Source organism: Urocitellus parryii, chromosome 11 (assembly GCF_045843805.1).
Source record: "Urocitellus parryii isolate mUroPar1 chromosome 11, mUroPar1.hap1, whole genome shotgun sequence".
NCBI lineage: Eukaryota > Metazoa > Chordata > Mammalia > Rodentia > Sciuridae > Urocitellus > Urocitellus parryii.
Window position 1 is genome coordinate 82,848,441 of NC_135541.1, and position 6,415 is coordinate 82,854,855.

Here is a 6,415-nt window from a genome sequence, read left to right on the forward strand (position 1 = left end):
ACACTGGCCTTGAACTTTCATGCCTCCTGCCTCAGTCCCCCATGTCCCTGGAATTAAAGGTAAGCACCAGGGCACCCACAGGAGTTTTCTTCTTATAGAAGATTCTAGTTAATAAATTGAACAAATAATGATAGAATTAGATTACCACCATTTTAAACACTAATGAATTAATGAATCTAGACAATGATCATCAATGACTGTTATTGTTGATGGAAATAGGGATCTTTGAGATTATTCACAGAATACTAAGAACCCTTCATTGAGGCCTAGGGCTCTCTTTTCTATTTACATTCACTTCCAGATCGTAATCAATCCCAGTTTTTAATACATCTATACATTGATAACTTCCAAAATTATATCCCCTTCTCTAACAATCCATCAAAGTTCTAGATTTCTATTTTGATCACCTTCTCAAAGTCTCTACTTGGCTCCTTACAAGGAATCTAAAGCATAACATGTCTTCCCCATCTGAGTAGATGAGTCTAGGCCACTATTGTCTATCACCCAGTGACAATCTTCTAAGGGGCCCTCTCTAGGAAGTTCTTCACACAACATCCAGAGCCAGTTACCTTTTCAAAAACACAAATCAGCACTGTAGCAGGGCTTGCTGAGATCCTGGTGGAGAATCTCTCAGAGCTTCTGCCAGCAGCCCTAGGAGGCCATGGGGCAGACTGGGAGGTGGCCTATGCTGCTACTGAAGAGCAGGGCTCAGCGGGCGCCCTGGCTCAGTGCCCTGGCAGCATGTCCCAGGGGGTCCTGCTCAATGGGCTCAATGTCAGTGTCACTCACTTCCCCACCCCCAAGCAGACACTATTCCAGGACCAAAGTCCTTCCTATACTGCTTGTGGTAGGCCCACTCAGACCTGGACTCAGACAAGGTAAGGGGGGCGCAGGCCCGCCAGGGGCCCCGGCCCCGCGCATAGGCCACAGGACAGCACTGCAACCTGGTGCCAACTGCTGTCACAGGGACTCCGGTCACCATTCCAAGGGCGCCCTTTGCCCTTGCCTCCTGCCTCCAGTGGTGGAGGAGGACGTCCCCCAGACCCCTGACTTAGCTGCAGACCTACTTTTTCTCCCTGGACTCTGGCCCTGGGGTGAAAGGGGTGCCTATTTAATTGACAGGATCCCAGGGACCTTGGATCTGTGTTGAACTCCTTGAGACATGGGAAGCTGGTCCTTAACAAAGACCTCGCTGAGGAAGGAGTGTGGGAAGAAGCAGAATTTTACAACATCACCTCACTGGTAAAACTTGTAAAGGACAAAATTAGAGAACGAGACAGCAAAACATCACAGGTGCCTGTGAAGCATGTATACCCTGTGTTCAGTGTCAGGAGGAGAGGCTCACACAGATGGTGTCCACCATGCCTGATGGCTGGAAATTTGAGCAGCTGGTCAGTATGGGCTCCTCTTACAACTATGGGAAGGAAGACCTGGCCGAGCTCTCCTTGTGGTTTCCAAGGAGCTGCCCAACACCCCATATGGTACAACCAGTGAGCCCAGTGAGGAGGCCAAGATTTTGCAAGAACGGGGCTCAAGGATGAGAGATGCAGCACTGACAGCCGAGGAAATGATATACTTTTGCCAAAGATTCAGTGAAACGCCATGTCCAGGAAGTACGTATGTTAGAAGAAAACTGCTTTTGATCATTTCTGTAGAGATCTGGGTCTGCATCCTTTTTTGCCTCAGAGATGGCTGGTGAGAGATAGCCCAGCTGTCTAAGGCCAGGCATCCCCATGGACAGGAAGCACAGGGGCCAGGGGGGCTCTCTGGGAGCCTGCTCTGTTCTTTCCCAGTGTTGAATGGGACTGAGGCAGGGTTCTCCCAACTAGCCTGCACAGTCCTGAAGACCATTGGAAGGGCAGGACCCTTGGTGCTACATTCACAGTCTGTGATAGCAGTTCAGGCCTCACCAGGAGGAAGGAGCAGCAGCCATGTGGATTGTCCAGCACACTGTGACTCAGGTCCAGATGCCTGGGTGATCACTGTTTAAGCACCTGAACATCATCCTCAGGTCAGGGAGGATGCTCTGTCTTCAGTGTGATCAGTTGACAGTTTCTCAACCTCAGCAAAGACCCCTGACAATGGTGGACTCCACATCATCACTACTTTCTGGGCACCTACCCTGAGGGCCGGCCTCCTTCAGAGCCAGGCTCTTATTCCAGCCTGCACAGCTAGGACAGTCAAGGCTTCTTGATTTGTATTTTCCAGGCAAGAGATTTTTGTATCCCTTTTTTTTAAGTGTGGATAGATTACCCAATGTTTATATTCTTTAGACATGACTAAAAGTGTTGCTATGTTTTAGATGGATCTGTCAAATTGTTAAAAGAGAAGTAGAAGTTTTGCCTCATGGGTTCCACCTGAGGGCTCATCGGGGAGCTGGTGCCCACCAGTGCCTTTGTCACACCTGGGATGGAGGCTAGGTGGAGGCCTGTCCCCTAGCTTCTGGAACTGACACTCCGAGTCACATTGAAGAGTAGGGATATTTTTAGTGCATCATGTGTCTCTTCCACTCTGGCTCTGTTTTCTCTGTAAAACTATGCAGTTCTTCTTTCTAATACTCCTGGAGCATTTGAGACTTGACACAACTTACATGACCCAGCCAGTGTGCCATCCATGCTGCTGGGGTTACTGTAGAGGCTGCCCCCTGCAGGCTCTAAGACTCTTGAGTGGGGGCTGGGAGCCTGGCTCCAGTGAGCAAGCTCTGCCTCTTGAACTCTGCTTCCCAGGGGAGCTGTGCAGACTGACCACTGGAGTTGCCTGTGTGAGGTCAGATGCTCTGATGCTGTCCAATGTCAATGCTTGCAGAAACTTCTTGCCTAGGTCCTCTTTTTTTTTTTCTTTGCCAATAACCTGATTAACCAAGTTTTTCAGCATCTAGGATTTACCTCCTCCTTTTGTAAGGCCTCTTGTATGTTGTTAAAGGTTCAGCTTAAACAATTTATAAAAACCTTTCTATAGGGCAGATTTAGTCACTGGCTGAACTGGTCCTCCCCAGCAGAGCTCCAAGGAAAGGTGTCCCTGTTGGCCCTGGGGAGCTGCTGGGTACTAGCATTTTTTGATTTTGACATTGACATAATAGGTATGCTTGTGGATTGTTTTGTTTTTGTTTTTTAACTTAAAGATATTAAGACTTAATTCATTCAAATTTATCCTAAGGTGATATTTATATTTTTGTACTTTTTTCAGTATCCATATTTTATCAGCTTACCATTTAATGCCTAAGTTTCTCCTGAAAATAGCAAATAAAATTGTGTATTTATAAATGAAAAAAAAATCAGATAATGCCACAAACTTATGCAGAATCCTCATACATTCTCCTTTCACACTCAGTAAAATTCAGACTTTTTTTCATGGCCTCTTCCTTCCTGGATACCTCTCTGACTTAACTTTCTACCACTCTTCTGATTCTTTACTCTTCTCTACTTTTGTGATTGTTCCTTGAAGGCAATAGCTCCTTGCTGCCTCTGGGCCTTTGCATCTTCTCTTCTTCTGCCTGGTATACTCTTCTACCACGTGTCCTCATGGCTTTGTCACTCACATCATTCAGAAATCCTAAAGAAGCCTTTCTGGACAATCTATCAAAAAATAGCTCCTTAGCCATTCACAGTGGTGCACATTTGTAATCTTCGAAGTTTGTGAAGCTGAGGCACGAGAATCTAAAGTTCAAAGTCAGCCTCTGCAACTTAGCAAGACTTGTCTCATAATAATAAATAAAAGACAAAGGGTCTGGGGATGTAGCTCAGTGGTTAAGCAACCCTGGGTTCAATCCCTGATAATCCTCCCAAAATAGCATCTTGCCTCTTCCCATGGCCACCACCCACTTTCACCATCTCCTTCCCCTGTTTACTCTTTTCCATTGCCCTATTACTACTTGATATTACATATTCACTTGCTTATTATGTGTCCATTTAAAGCCTGAGGAAGTTCATGAGCACAGGAATTTTGTGTGCCTTGTCCACTACTGTTTCTTCGGTGCATAGAAGAAGTGCTCTCAATGCATAGGAATGCAATATATATATATATATATATATATATATATATATATATATATATATATAGTTTTTGAACAAACAAATATATTAATGGATTCTAAACAAATGTTCCTGTTTCACTCAATTAGAGTTGTGAATATAATTTAGCAAATCCTATATATTGTTTACTGATTGGGTAATCTTAGGAGAGTTGTTTAATATCCCTGTGCCTCAATTTCTTCATCAGAGAAATCTAAGAAAATGTCACCTATTTCATTAAATATGAGGTTTGAATAAATGAATACATGAAGTGCTTATTCTGGAATAATAACTACTAATAATAAGTATTCTATTAGTGCTTGCTGATATTGTTGGGTTTTGTTTATTTATTTATTTATTTTTTTTGGTGGTGTTTGGATTGAACCCAGGGCCTCATGCATGTGAGGCAAGCACCCTACCAACTGAGCTATATCCAGCCTCCTGATATTGTTATTGTTACAGAAATCTAGACTTTCAAAGTTTAAATTAAGGATGTAGAAGAAAGGGCCATTTTTCACATTATAAAGGACATTTGAAAATCATAACAAATGAATGTGCATTAGGATTTACAAAGCAGAGGTTAAAAGTAGTAGAGAAACTTGAAATGAAAGTCTTAGAAACTTCTGCCAATTAAAAATCAATCAGCAGCTGGGTGTGGTGGCACATGCCTGTAATCACAGCAGTTTAGGAGGCTGAGGCAGAAGCACCTCAAATTCAAAGCCAGCCTCAGGAAAAGCAATGTGCTGAGCAACTCAGTGAGACCCTGTCCCTAAATAAAATACAAAAAAAGAGCTGGGGATGTGGCTCAGTGGTCAACTGTCCCTGAGATCAATCCCCAGTACTAAAAATAAATAAAATAAAAATCAGCAATAAAGACAAAGGAAGTCTGAAACTATGATGGAACCATTCAAATTTGATTAACAACCAAAAAATTAGTTTATATACAACTTTACAGGATAACAATTGCAGTTTATATCAAAGCACATATGTATCTTTTAAACTAAATGCCACAATATAAGCAAAGAAGATGGAATCCTTTCCCACTATTTTTGTGTTCCCACACCACAAAGCACCATGTCCCTCTTTACTAACAGCTTTGATCTGAAGGAAGCAACATAATTTTTGCTCCATCCCAGACTTATCACATTAGTGCAAAGCCAATAAACTTGACCCACAAAAAGGGTTCTACAAATGAAGGTGATTGATTAGCTAAGTATTAACTATCAATTCTGCACTAAAAATAAGCCAAAAATTGAAGCAAAACTATGGATTTTTTTAATAAAATTTGATTTTAAGCCAGTTGCTTATTCATTTATCTCAGTTTCTTTTTCTACATGTAATTAGGGAAAAAATGTCTTTTTCTATCTTTTTTGCTGTTGTTATCTGCATTGTACTGGTGTTTTTACTTTGTATTAAAACCATCAGGATTCTGCTGTACTCTCCTTTGGCCAAACTGTCTTGCCAAGCATGTAGCATTCTTCTGTTCCCACAAAACAACCTCCCACCTTTTCTTACAATTTCAAAGCATGCCAAAGAAAGGAAATTGTGCTTGGTGTTTCAACATACCTTGAGCCTCAGCCCTCCTGTCCCTCCAACAGCCAGGCAAAAGAAGAGCTTCTCATAAAGACAGTTCTTAAGATTCAAGGGAGAATTAAAAATCAGTGAAGTTAACTATAGCACTATAAATACCATTCTAGTTGAGCCTACCGCACATTCCTACTGTGATTTCAGATTGAAAATGCAAAGCCATTGATATGGAATAAAGTATTGCTTAGGAAATTTTGTGTTATAAAATGGCTCAAAAAATTTTAAAAAATAAAAAAATGACTCACTTGTAATAACAGATCTTCCCTCCCTATTTAGTACCTTGTGAAGCAATTGGTTAAGCACTATTGTTGTTGTTGTTGTTATTATTATTATTATTATTATATCTTAACCAATTTGGAAATCTGAATACTCTTTCTCAGAGAGATTGCCAACTGAGAAATTGTATTTCATTTCATGACAACAATTGTCTATGGGCTATTTATTTTAAATTTGTTAAGCATATCAGATTTAATCTAGAAAGTCTTTCATTTTAAGTGTTCAAAGAGCATGTGAGCTAAACGCTTAAATCAAGTCTTTCCAAGGATGGACACTTTTTGTTGTTGGTACAATAAATATCTTTTCTGCTACTTTAAGAATTCTCTTGGTTAAAGATATTTAATGCAGTAAGAAAATCTATAGACCTCAGACACTTTGCTAACCATGAAGGTCAGCTTAAAGTTACAAGAAGCATTTTTTCAACCCTCAGTCTGAGAGAATAAATACACTTAAGAAATAAAGAAATAGTATTAAATACAAGTAACCTGGACACTCATTACCTCAGTGCAAAAATTCAAGATGTCCCCAGTGCCTTTCTCATT

At 41.2% G+C, this 6,415-nt stretch overlaps 1 pseudogene; it reads left to right on the plus strand.

The window, feature by feature from the left end:
* Window positions 1-41: 41 nt before the first annotated feature.
* Window positions 42-1,990, plus strand: LOC113178282 (BTB/POZ domain-containing protein KCTD5-like; annotated as a pseudogene).
* Window positions 1,991-6,415: the final 4,425 nt, after the last annotated feature.